The 14,108-nt window shown below is 39.4% G+C and overlaps 1 protein-coding gene across 1 annotated transcript in view; it reads right to left on the bottom strand.

Moving 5' to 3' along the window:
- The window catches only part of LOC147630770 (calmodulin-binding receptor-like cytoplasmic kinase 2), a 44,701-nt gene extending 40,658 nt beyond the window's left edge, over nt 1-4,043 (bottom strand). The window contains exon 1 of the mRNA XM_086810751.1: nt 3,901-4,043. The gene's annotated coding sequence lies outside the window, so the exon portion shown is untranslated. The remainder of the gene's footprint in view (nt 1-3,900) is intronic.
- Between the last annotated feature and the right edge of the window lie 10,065 nt (nt 4,044-14,108).

Raw genomic sequence — 14,108 nt, 5'->3', positions numbered from 1 at the left:
GAAAATCCTCGGGACCGGAGTGGGAATATGTAACCCACTTGGAAAAGAAAGGAAGAGGGATGTATCAGTGCAGGTGTAAATTTTGTCCTCATGAGTGGATAGGTGGGCCTTTGCGAATTCGTGCTCACATCCTAGCCATTTCAGGGCACGGTGTGGACAAATGTGAGCATGCCCTAGAGGATGTGAAAGATATATGCAGGCGATTGCATGTCAAAGCTGATCCTATGTATGATAAAAAGGCAATTGATGATGCGGTGGGGGATTTGGGGGATGCTGCTCAGGATGTATCAAATGTGGCAGCTTCAATGTCAAATGTATGTGGTTCTTCTAGTACATGTAACGAGGCAGTTTCTGCAAACAAAAGACAAAGAGTCTCTAAGGGTAGCCATTCTCAAGGAAAATTGGGAGCAGCATGGCAATTGCAAGCAAGAAAAAATGCAACAATTGCAGTGCGGCGTTTCTTCTATGCAGAGGACATTGCTCATTGCAAAGTGAAAAGTCCGTATTTTTTGGATATGGTCAAAGCCATTGGCGAAGCCGGAGCCTCATACAAGCCACCTTCATATGAGGCATTGCGTGTTAAGGAGTTGAGAGATGAAGTCAAATGCATAGATAGAGATTTGCTTGGCATAAGAGATAAATGGAAGAAATATGGATGTACAATTGTATGTGATGGCTGGTCCGACACCAAGAAAAGGCCAATCATTAATGTGCTGGCATCATGTATTTATGGCAGTGTGTTCTTAAAAGCTGTTGACACAAGCGGTCAATTGAAATCGGGAGAGTTCATCTTTGGTATCCTTAAAGATGCTATTCTTCATGTTGGTCCTACCAATGTTGTGCAGGTATGCATGGACAATGCATCAAATTGTGTGGTTGCGGGAGAGCTTGTCGAGGCTCAATGGCCTCATATCTTTTTTACGCGTTGCACATGCCATTGTTTGGATTTGCTATTTGAAGACATTGGCAGCTTGACATGGGTTTCCCCCGTTCTTGAGTGGGCAAAGAAGATTGTGAAGTTTATAACAAGGAAGCCAACTCTTTTGGACATGTTTCGAAGGTACAGCAAGAAGGAGCTTCTAAAGCCAGCAGAGACACGTTTTGCTTACACATTTATTGTATTGTCAAACTTGCTAGATGAGAGAGTCTACACTGGCTTGAGGAAGATGGTTGTAAGCGATGAATGGACAAATGCAAAACAGGTGAAGAACAAAGTTATTGGCTTGGAGATTACAAGCAAAGTGTTAGAGACAAGATTTTGGCAGGATGCAAGACAGATTGTGAAAATAATGGCACCTATTTTGAAGATTCTTCGCATGGCTGATAGGGAGGGAGCCACCATGGGATTAGTTTATGAGCTCACAGATAGGATGGTGGAAAGCATACAAAAAATGACAGGTGTTGATGAATGCAAATTGAACCAAGTAAAGGCTTTATGTGTTGACCGTTGGGACATGATGCACTCTCCTCTTCATGCCACAGGCTATGTAGTGCATCCAATTTGGAGAGGCAAGGGACAAGAAGCAGATGAAGAGGTGCAAAATGGATGGATGACATTTATTGAGCGTTATACGCATGGAGATGTTGTTGAGCAAGGTGCATTGATGGATGAGTTGGATAATTACAGGTCATTGAAAGGTACTTTTTCTCGCCCACTTGCTCTAGATGAAAGCAGAATGCATGAAGGGGTAAAGTGGTGGGAGTCTTTTGGTGCAAGCACCCCTAAATTGCAACAACTTGCCATTCGAGTGCTTTCTCAAGGAACTACATCTTCCCCATGTGAGAGAAATTGGAGCACTTTCTCACTCATTCATACCAAAAAGAGGAACAAGTTGAAACCTTCAAACACTGAGAAATTGGTATACATACATACCAACCTTCGACTTGTTTCCAAAATCAAGGCAAGAGGGTATGAGAAAGTGGAGGTAACTTTGGAAATGATCAACAAGGAGAAAGATGATGAGAGACTTCTTTCTTCACAAGAGGCTCGTGAGTCTATTGAGGATGAGGAAGAAGAGGACATGCATGCAGTTGGTACTGAGCAGGCTGAAGCTGATATTGTTGAGACAGATGAGGATGCTACTTCATCTTCTTCCTCTGAAGAGGAAGATGATGAATGATCACGATTCACCATGTACATGACCTCTCACACACGGGCACTTTTTACCTTGGCTGGACAAGGGTTTTTTCCCCGTGTGAGCACACTTCACTTTTAGTGTGTTGGGCTCTTTGCCTTGGGACTACAGTCTAGTACTCTGACTTATGTACTTCACTCTTTATGCGATAATATGAGTATTGAGTACATTTCCAGCAATCTTGAGTCTTGAGTCTTAAGTTCTAAATTCTAACATCTTTTAAGTTTCAAGCTTTCAAGTTTTTCATTGTGTTTTCAAGCATTGACTTTGAACATTTTATTTATGCCCAAAAAAATTATTTTTTTAACCTGCCACGAATGCGAATGCATCCACCCTCAATGCATTCTTTTGCAAACTCGGCATTCTCGAATGCGAATGCACGAATGCAAAGAATGCTTGCAACTATGCCTGTATCACATGATGTAGCTCCTCCCTATAGATTATGGCCACTCCTCCTCCTGAGCCTCTAGTTCCTCCTACTGTAGGATACTGTGGATGGTGCACAGACTCCCATCTATATCCCCTCACCTCAAGTTACCTCACATCTCATTCATGCACATCTATCCCGATTCACATCCCATCATATCTCATCCATTCATATCACATCTCATTCATTCACATCTATTCCGTTTCACATCACATCACATCACATTCATTCACATCACATATCATCTGTGTGTGTATATGTGTGTGTGTGTATACATATATATATGTGTGTGTATATGTGTGTGTACACGTATACACACACACACATATATATATATATATATCCCCACTCCTGAATAAGGGCTCTCTTTCTCGGATTGAGTTTTTTATGCCGAACATTCTCTCGTCCAACGACGAATTTTGGATTCTGATGCCAACATATCTGTTTTTGTCCATTACCTTTCCGTCCTCGGTACTCATGGCAGTTCATAGTGCTTGGGCAGAGAACGTTGTTTCCCGCGAGCATTTACCCATATATGCGACGGACCGTATGATGGGGCATAGACTGGAAGAATTCGCACCTACCCAGAGTTTTCGAGGGCATGCCAAGAGTGTTACATTACGAGGGGGTGCTAGATAATGGGCGGGACGTGTGTCATATGTAAGCCGCAATATAGGTATATACACATATATGTATGTATATATGTATGTATGTATGTATGTATATATATATATATATATATATATATATATATTCCCATGCATATACACACACATACATAAATAGGTAAATACATATACCAATGTACATATGTGTATACAGAGGTATATACATATACACACCTATCTCCGTAAGCACAGACATGTATATGTATGTGTGCACGCGCACACGCTTGTGTGGTGTATACATATATAACAATACATGTATACAATATAACACACGCGCACACGAATAAATTATGTAATTGTTGAATTACATGTATACATATACACGTATAATCGTTTTATTACTTATTGGTTTACAGATTTATTTGAATGATTTACTAGAATTGGCGCAATTTTTTTTCCTTTTGGAGCGAGTGTAATTATAGAACGCATGCAAATACTGCATTAATTATGAGTCTCTAGTTCTCGTTTCATAAATCCATCATCTGCCCAGCTTAACGAAAAAAGAAGAAAAGTCACAATTTCGGCCGAATATATTGCATCAAAGCTGGTAATGGCGTACCTTAATTACATCAATTCCACGAGCCGATTACTAGTAATTACTCTAATAATCAGACAAAACTGGTGTGAAGAAGTTCGAATTAGATACAAAAAATGCGCGTGCGTGGCTTACCTCGAATGGGTGTGGCTGCACCTCGCGGGGACGTTTGGCTGCCTGGATGGTAGAGACGTCGGCGGGGGCATTCAGCTGCACCTAAGCCCAATGTGAAAGACGAATCAGGAATAGTATGGAGCTGAAAGACCCATATTAAAATGGCAATAATTAATCAATTAATTATTATTAATTGAGCAAGTGTGTTGGATGTGTGTGCCACCTGTACAGAAACCTGACAGCATTTAAGACCCCCTCCCCACCCACACACCCACCCCCAATCAAACGTCCCATCAAAAATTGGTTTTTAATTCCCTCCAACATTTGTCACGTGTGCCCATTTAAGGATCTTTCACACTTACAAGGTAGAGTCAGTCTCTAAAGGTCCTTCCCCAAACTTGTAACCATTACGACGGGCGGGCTAGATGGCTTAGTGGACGATAGAGATAAGCTATGTGAGGTCATGGGAAATGGATCATGAGTAGTTGTATATGTCTCTCTTCTTGTTATATTACTTGGAAATTTGTGGGAGAAACATGTATGCATGTGTGTGTGTGTGTGTGCGCGCGCGCGCGCGCCTGCGCGCAACATTTCAGGCAATTCTATGAGTTTTTTGCTACTTTGTTGTGTGTGCACAAGTTGTGGGCGCAAATAATCAGGAGATAGGGGTTCGGATTTCATGGAGAAATTCGCCTCTAGAGACTAAAGGGTGATTCATACATGTTTGTCACACACGCATTCTGCATGTATGGCAAAATGTTAATTATGCATAAGACATTAACGGCGGGGGGCCCACCATCTTAGCCTAGTCATCATGAACATCTTCAAGAAAAACCATTCAACCTAACACTCCAAGCATTATATATCACCGAAAATTAGAGTTTATGGGATTCATGAGATTCAAATTTTCAACCTCATACTCAATAACCACCGATGCCCTTTACCGCTAGGCTCACCACCCAATCGTCTTAAACCCTTGTACATTGAATTATTTTAATAAACCTATTTTCATATTTAGCCCTAATTAAAGCCAAACACACGACTACAACTTCCATAATTTATGTTTATGAAGGCAGATTTAAGGCTCTTTTCTTCAGTCATACTTGTGGTCTTATATAAAGTGGCCTTAAAGATAAAGCCAGCATTTCTACTTTGAAAAACACAATATGCACTCTCAATCAACTCCACATCTTACCACTATAGCATTTTGAGCCACCCTTAACTGTTAAGAGCATCTTGAACCACCCTTAAATGTTAAGAGCACTTTTATCTTAGTTATTTAGAAAATTTGTCACACAAGAGTCCCCAACACGCAAGAAATTTACCAACGAAAGGAGCTCGCAAGGTGGTTGTAGACTCCATTAAAATCCTACCCTTTTTGCTATGAAACTCTTTTGCATAAGTTGTCCTTGTTCTTGGATATTTATTACTAATGTGAGATCACCAATTGAATCAAAGATTTGGCATTATAAACATATTATGGTTGCTACTACTACTCCAAATTCTTGTAACAAGGAAGCCATATATTTGGAATACTCTCTAAAAAGCATCTTATATGGACATGGATGACAACTTTAAATCACCATTGTCACCTGGAGTCCCATTATAATATATATTATTAACGTTATCTTGGATGCATGCAGGTATATAGGTTTTTTACTTGTACTAGTTTTGATTCTCGATTTTCTGTATATCTTTTCCAATGTGTCCATTTTTTTGTAAACAAAGAAAGAATTTGTTTATATTATTGGATCAACCTATTTATATATTCACTTGCCTATCTTGTTTTCATTGAAATCCATTTATGATCACCTAAATCACATGAGAAGTTCTTCCATTGTGAGATTTGGGACCTTGCTATAGGCTGAATGAGCTACTAGCCTATCTCAAGCAAGAGTTTTGAATTAAGTAGGTCTATTTCCTTGTGGGGCTGCATTTGACACATGTGAGCATTGACCATAAAGTGTAAAATAGCCCTCACTAAAAGAGCCTTTGTGTGGCCATTACCTCATTTGTCTAACACGATATGGCAAGCACTAGAGCATTAAAACCACCACCACACTATCTCCTTGACTAAAAGAGAAACACTAAGTGCACATGGACTATAAATCATTCATAATAGGCCTTGGACAATTCTTCACAAAAAATATATATCTTTTCATCTACTCTAAAGACCCACTATACGCCACCACACCAAAACCTTGGATCACCCACCTTGGCTAAAAGAGAAACACTAAGTCTCATGGACAATGAACCATTCGCAATAGGCCTTGGATAATTCTTATAAATATATATCTTCCAATCTACTCTAAAAGCCCACCATATGTCACTTAGCTTGTATAAAAAAGGAATGCCTTATAGTAACCACACTAAAACCTTGGATCACCCTTGACCAAGGGTGCATGTAAGTGTCCTTATAGAAGTAACCATAGTAAAACCTTAGATCACCCTTGACCAAGGGTGTGTAAGTTTTTATACACTCACATGCACCTTATGCACCTATGATTAGAAATTTTTAAGGATATGGACAAGTAGTAATCCCAAATGATGTGGACAAGTAGTAATCCCAAATGATGTCGCTTTTCCCTAACCCATCACTTGCATATGTATAAACCCTTTAAGACCAAAATTAAAGTTTTTCAATAACAACTAGGAAGCACTTTATCAATCTATTGAGCATGGAATAATAAAGGGTGTTGAATGTGATAATGTTTTCATTCACCACACAAACCTAGGAAGCATTCTATCAATCTATTAAACATCAAATGGAAGTGTGAATGTGACAAGGTGTTCATTCACCACACAAACCTAGGTAGCATTCTATCAATCTATTGAACATGGTATAATAAAGAAAAAAACCACAAATGTTGGAACACTTTTACATTTGATGTGATACAAACATAAAATATTTGAAAACCAATTAAAATAGAAGAGGTAAGTCTTGACTTAATCCAAAATAATTGTCTACCAAACTATCTTGCTCCCTTTTGAGCCAAAAAGTACTTTCTGCATTGGTAGAACTCTTTAATTTAATATGATGGCATCCTAGATAGCTTTTACTACTTGGTACCCTCATTTCTTGCAAAATTGTTCATTTAAGCCACCACCACATTTGGCTTTCCTATACTCCTTTTTTTACTTGGGCCTTCAAATAAAAAAAGGCATCAATAATACACATAATGTGTACCCTCTCTTTGATCACAAAAAGGCAAAATCCCAACACTAATGATAGAGATTGCTACAAAGTATGTGCCATGCTAGAACTAAGGCATCACTTGTTAATGTGAAATAGCAACAAGAGAATATATCTTACAACATCAAATGTCTCATCATTATGTAAACAAATTCAACAAGCGCTTCTTTTGTCATGAATAAGATCCTTCTATCAATAAAGAAAAGGGGTAAATTTTGATCAATGGAGTTTTCCCAAAACCCTTTATATTATTCAATGGTGCAATAGTGATGTTGGAAAAAAAATGTGTATGTATAGGTGAACGAAAAATGTGTATGTATAAATGAAAGAAAAATGTGTATGTATAGCTGAAAGAAAAATGTGTTTATACAAAAGGTTATTGATGTTTTCCCATGTGCATGTGGATAGAGATTATTGTAGGTATGCTTTAAAGACATGTGATGTGAAGAACTTTGAAATAGTGATGCTTCTAAACAAATTAGTCTCTATAAGATTTAGGATATAAACATCTATAGAAAATTGGTCTATAAGATTTAGGATACAAAGCTAATGTACTTATATATATAACCACTTCACTTAACCAAAATAAATAAATAAAGCAAATAAAATTAGTCTATCTATGCTTTGACCATTGCAATAATCCCCCACTTTTTGCCCCCTTTTTATTTCTCAATCCTATTTAATGTGTTCTTAGACTCAAACATTAGAATATTGTAACTTATATTGACTCTATAATCTTACAATTAAAAAACCCAGATCTATGTTTATGGCTCCAAATGAAGTCACGGTAATGTCATTTAGTGATAAAAGTAGGCTCCCATGTCACACACTAGGTGAGAGGCCACTAATCATCCAAATGAAGTCACAGCAATGTTATTTAGTGATAAACACGTAGGCCTGCATTTCATACTGATTTCAAAATCAAATTTTGATAAAATCTAGTGCAAAAAACCTCATGTTGATATCTGGCTGGGTAAAAATCCACTTTAAGTTCTAATGGTAGAAGTAAGCATAAACTTTCTTCCTAGTAGGTAGAGTTGCCAAAACTTCTAGATCATGAATAGCATAGTTTCCAAAATATGTGAGGAAAGTATGTTCAAATAGAAACTACGCATTGAGAGAGAGAGAGAGAGAGAGAGAGAGAGAGAGAGAGAGAGAGAGAGAGAGAGAGGAGGGGGGGGGATGGACCGTTGTCTAATGAAGAGACAAGGAGAGCTACATGCCCTTTTGACATCATTTTAACAACTCGTTTTTTATGGTATTATGTTATCCTCTACAACCTCGAGGTTCCGATTATGTGTTTTGTTTATCTCATGTGTACTCATGCCTAGATATATAGATTACTACATGAATAATAATGCATTTTTTTAATTACAATTTGGCCACAAGTACAAAGTTGTAGGTCAAGACTCAAAAGTGAAGTAGATAACCCATTAAATTATATCAGAAAGGCACATCACACTATTTGATATAGAAGAAAATTTAGTCATCCATCTCTTATGTATGTGTGTTTTTGCTTGTAGGGGCCTCAAATGTATACATTAAAGAAATATAACTCAAATACTAGACTACTAGAACCAAATGTATACATTAAAGAAATATAACTCAAATACTAGACTACTAGAACCAAATCACGCAACTAACAGCACAGCCCAAAGCAAAGGAGGAGAAGACAAAGCATCTACAACAAGAAAGGGAACAGACCAACAAGGCTCATGCAGAGAACTCTCAATGAAACAATATGTGCAAGCTAGGTAGAAGCACACAGAAATGACTTGGCACACAAGGAAACAGTGGCATAGCTTACGAAACAACTTCAAGACACTGAGAGGTTGGTGGCCCAAAGACTCCAACTGACTACCGATGCGGGAAGCAACCGCCCGACGAGTCTAAGAAGATGCAACACGAAGATTTGAAGAACTGGATGCTGCAAGGGTGGTCAGAGAGATAGCAATTTCAAACCTCATTAGCAACACGGAGTCCCGCCTACAAGAATTGGAGCGTCAGCTCGTAATCCAAGAAAGAAGGCGGCATGGCCGAAACCCGATGATGATCTTTGTCTACTCCTTGAGTGCACCGAGTTGGGACAGTTTCCATTGTTTTTGTCTACACTAACCCTCTCTCTACTTCAATATGACATAAATCTATTTGAAGATATAGGCCTAGGAGAACTAACATTAATAAAACAAAATATGGAAAGAGACGCTGTTCCTATCGTAATCATGGAAATTTTGCAGGGTGACTTAGTATTGACTAATCCCCAGGACACCTTTTTCCATCCCTTACATCCTATCGTGAGCTATCCCTTACATCCTATCGTGAGCTAAACCTTCGTAGTTGGTGTCGCGTTCTCCAAAACTCAGAAATTCTGGACAATAGTGTTAAAAAATTAGACCTGTTTGTCCTAGATGACATTCCAGAGATGCCCACCAACTATGAAGTCGTAGCACATAGTTACCAATGGGTCATAAGTCACGGGCTGGCTAGAGGTATATAACACTCACCAACATCTAAACCTCTGTGAGTCCACTCTCTATCATCCTTTTGGAATTCTAAAACTCTACACTAATATCTACAAACATTTAGAAGCCATGCTGACAATTGTACAATACAATTTTGATGCTAAACATATAGAGTATCCCACTATAAACGAAGAAGAAATTCCAAACTTACGGGAATTTATTAAGTCTCATAAGCCTAGTCACCCACCCCTAGCACAGGAAAGGGTCAAGAAGAATCTTCTTCTTCGTTTTTAAAATCCACTTACCCTATCTACTCTAATGTCGCTCTAGTAAGCTACTTAACCCATATCCTAACTCGCAACCTACTAACACCTCCCAGGCTGAATGCATTTTCTCATCTTTTTATCCTCTCGAGATAGATTTTCCCACTAACACTCGCCCCCGAGGAGGTACTGGCACCTACCCCATCTCCAACAAGGCACTCTCAAGAGGTAAGATACACCATCCCGCAAGATAATCTTGAATCATTTACTGATGATACAATCTTGGATTCTTTGTCAGCTGTAGAGTACGAGGGGCTCATACGAGCAGATACTAGCCACCCAAGGCCTAGTAAGTGAGTTTTGGGCGCCCAAGTGTGAATAAGGGCCAAATGTATATAAGGCATTTTTTCATAATGAAAAGACACAATCCCCTTTGTGCTATAGAGAGCTCTCCCTTGTGTCTTGAGAGAGATTGAAGGAGTGAGAGCATTCTAGCATTGTGCCTCTTTCATGCTTGTGTGAGAAAGAGAGAGAGAGTGATTGCCTTATGCGACGGTGTGAGTGATTCTACGGTGACAGTGTGGAGGTGGAGCTTGGAGGTTAGAGCTTAACAAGTGAGCTTGGAGGCCTCAAGGGACTCAAGTTCGAAGCATTGGTAAGTACCCTACGACAGTTGTGATCTATTGCTCATCCTTTAGGTGAATGTGTAGAGTTCCCTCTTGGAGGTGTGGTAGCCCATAACAAATAGTTTGGGGTGGTAGAAAAATTAGGCAATGCTATGGGAGACGTGCAGTCACCCACCAGAGTTTTTGGGTATGAACACCAACCTCAAATAGTCACGGGGACACACAGAACACTAGTCTACTGAGCAAACCTTCACTCTCACCCTCTCAGTTCTCACTCCACATCTCTCCACTAACTATCTCACTCACTCTCTCACACATACACAGCATGTTCAATAAAACAGAAGACACTGCATACTTAATCCATATAGTGCAGAGAGTAACACAATAGAATAATGAAATGGAAATATTGCTCTTAGTTATATTTTGGAAGCATTACAGAATAATACAGAGTAATTTTTCAACAGAGACTACCATTTCTTGAGTACTATCACTATAACAAGATTCATGACACAGACTATCAACTATCAGTTGAGAGCATACAATGACTGCATCCTTCATACATTCCTTCTATCTGAGTCTCTATCTCTCTTTCTGTCTATCACTGTCTCCCCTTGTGTCCCTATTTGTAGTGATGATTAGTGGCCCTTTAACACTGAGACTTCTTGTTCTTGGCAACAGCTATCTGGTGGTTACAGATCGCCACCTCCACATGTGCAATATTGAGGTGGTGCTCACAACTCCTTGAGAAGCAATTCCGCTGTGCCTCCCATGAGCGTTATCGCACCGTCGCGTTGCACTACGGGTACTCATCCCTCCTCTCACCTCACTTCACTCACACACACTCATTAGCATTCAGTATAGGGACAGAGATTAGCAAGACCAAGACTCAATTGCACAATGGGAGAGTTTGTTGTATTATGAGAGATATTCACTTATATACATATGTTCACACTCACTTAAAATTGTGGCCAACCGGGCACTTTAGGCTCATAAGAGGCCTAATGTTATTGCAATGACTACTCTCATAATATATCCATAAAGTACATCACTTAGGACTTCATCTCCTAACTTGCTATCACATGCTCTTGAAGTGGGAATCACTATAAATACTTTAGATCTTGTTAACCCTACAATTAGGTTAACATCCTCCCCTTCCTCATGGCGATTGTGTCCTCGTGATCGCGTTAAAGACCTTTGTATGGGGAGAATAGACAAGCTTTGTTGATGGCTTTGATGTTGATTGACACTCAATGATCTTTGTCCCTTCAGAAAGATTAAGAAAAGCTAGTTAGTGAATGAAAAGGTTAGTGGTTTATTGGGAATTCCTAACGGGGTGGGATTTTTTTACGAATGATTGCATTTTTTTACGAATGATTGCATTTTTATATTTGTGCGAGCAAGTTTTTTTGGGGCTTTTTTTTTCACTTTGTTTTTGGCAATCATAAGCAATGTTACATGTGATTTATGTTAGTGGGGATGCTAAGAAATAATAATGAGAGATAAGAGAGGGAAGGATTCGGAGGAGCGTAGACTTAATCATCAGAATGAGATGGTGATTCTCAGTTCCTCATTTGATTCATTGAAGCAACATGCATCATTTGAAGAAATTGGCCTTCCATGTCCCTTTGTGTGGTAGGATTCTTGTCAAATGTTGTTGAGTAGGACCTGTTCCTGCTTTCTTTTGCCCATGTGCTTTTTATGTTTATATGTATTATTTAAGTGCTTTTATGAAGCAGATATACATGAAGTACAAGAATTGAGTCATATAGACTCTTATTGAACTACTCTATGTTGAAGCAGCCACTTGTTGGTGAGGATTGAAAGAATTATGTCGACTTGCGTGGCTAATATAAATATCTTCACTAAGGATTGAAGATCATTGATTTGTGAAGATGGTTTTGTTGTTTGGAGAGGTTTGGAACTTGAAGGAAAATTTCAGGCGATGGATTGTACCATTGACCTTGCTTTTGCCCACCATGGCCCCCCATCCAGAGATGTACCTGGAAGTTGTCGATGGTGGTGAGGCTTTGGTGCAAATGTTCTCCTATGTATGAGTATGGATATGTACTCACACGGAGCAGCTACTACATTAATTTAGTCAAAATAATAGTAAGAAATAAGCTTAACAATTATATAATGGCTATTGAAGATCATTGGAAAAGTGTTAATGCGTGAGATGGCGTAATCCGGGATGTGGCTTAAATCGTGAAAGTGCAGGTTCTTAAGCCGTGAGACTGTTAATTCGTGTCAGACCTGAACTCGTGAGATTGCATGTTTTTTTTTTGGCAAGACGGGATATTTCGTGAAATGGACTAAACCCGTGAAAGTTAACCCCGTGAAAGTGCAGGCCGTGAAATGGTAACTCTGTAAAATTGTAGGCCATGAAATGGAATTCTGTGAAAAGGAATTCTGTGAGATGAAATTCTGTGAAATGGAATTTCGTGAAGTGGAGTTTTGTGAGATGGAATTCCGTGAACTATAATTCTGTGAGACGGAATTCCGTGAAATGTAATTCCGTGAGATGGAATTCCATTAGATGGAATTCCGTGAAATGGAATTGTGTGAAAAGGAATTCCATGAGAGGTAATTCCGTGAGATGGAATTCCATGAAGTGTAATTGCGTGTGAGATGGAATTCCGTGAAGTTTCACGCTTTGATCCCACGAAGTTGCAGGTTTTTGACCTCGATGGTTTTTAATTTTAATTGATTTTATGGGTCAACTAGGGCATGACTTACGAGCAACAAGTTCTTGTGCACTTATGCTTCACATCCAGAGGGGTGATAAGAGCATTGTGAGTTTGTCTTTGATGTGCTCATAAGTCTCTGTTGTAGACGTGGGTATTGATTCTTGAATTTGTTGCTCAAATGTTGTTGAGGCAGTAGGTAAGACTTCTTGTTGGTTGCTTGAACACACAAGCTCTTGTGTAGGTGCTAAATGCACGAGAGTGGTTGAGTGACTTGCTTGGTGTTGCTTGGGCCTCCATTCTTGTTGAACTTTAGGTGAAGCTGTTGGGGTTGAAGTCGGTGGTGAGGCTTTCTTCACATTGTTCAATTTTGGCAACCATATGATGGGATTACCATCATAGTATCCTTGTTTTGTTGAAGCACATGCACAGGCACCCATTTTTGATGAACATTATAAACAGGTGGTGGATGTGCTTGGTGCTGAGGCTTTCTTCTTTGTGTAAGCTTAGGGGACTTTGTGATACGCTTGGTAATCCAAGCTTTGTTAGTACTTTGGTAGTACCCTTGTGCTTGCAGTAGTCTTTTTGGTACCCACACTTGTGACTTGGTGGAGTTCTTTGAGGAACTCGCAGCGGCTTTTGTGGATAGTGTTGTGAAGTACTTTTCTTTTTCCTTGGCCTCTGAGTGCTATGTTGAGGAATAGGCTTTGACTGGCGAGGCACCCAAATTTGATTGGCACCTTCATAGTAGCCTTGAGCTACAAGTAACTGCTTTTCCACCCACATCTTAATACTATTAATATACCTTGATTGTGGTTGTCTTGGTGGAGTTTTCTTTTGGGTTGATGTGGAAGATTTGGGGCCCTTCTTGACTTTGGTTGGCGTTGAGGCTACAGGTTTTAGACTCATGGGTATTGTTGACGATGAGATGAGGTTTTAGACTCATGGGTATTGTTGACGATGATATGAGGTTAGAGTCTCTTGTGGAGTGGCTGTCGATG

This window comes from Cibotium barometz, chromosome 16, assembly GCF_041138505.1.
Source record: "Cibotium barometz isolate CiBa-2024 chromosome 16, ASM4113850v1, whole genome shotgun sequence".
NCBI classification, from domain to species: Eukaryota; Viridiplantae; Streptophyta; class Polypodiopsida; order Cyatheales; family Cibotiaceae; genus Cibotium; species Cibotium barometz.
This window is presented reverse-complemented; position numbering and strand designations above follow the sequence as displayed.